The sequence below is a fragment of the Penaeus monodon genome, chromosome 27 (assembly GCF_015228065.2).
Source record: "Penaeus monodon isolate SGIC_2016 chromosome 27, NSTDA_Pmon_1, whole genome shotgun sequence".
Lineage (NCBI taxonomy): Eukaryota > Metazoa > Arthropoda > Malacostraca > Decapoda > Penaeidae > Penaeus > Penaeus monodon.
The window spans coordinates 22,734,108-22,734,389 of NC_051412.1; positions in this window are offsets into that span (position 1 = coordinate 22,734,108).

Consider the following 282-nt stretch of genomic DNA (forward strand, 5'->3'; position numbering starts at 1 on the left):
TTACTCATCTCATCTAAACATAGGCCTAAGTCAATAAGGCAGACGATCAGAATCCCTTCTACAAGGCCCGGACTGTAATAGGCCTTAAACAGATCCATAAAGCCTCAGCGAGTAAGGCCAGCATCCGACGTCGGCTAATAAAAGGCGGCCGCAGTACCAGTATCGCCAGGGAATCGAAAGGTCGCAGCTCTAGCCGACGTGCACTTGGAAACAACCTAATTCTTTCGCCTCTACGCACTGTATCTGTCCCCCAGCCCGTGACGTGTTAAGAAACCCTTTCTC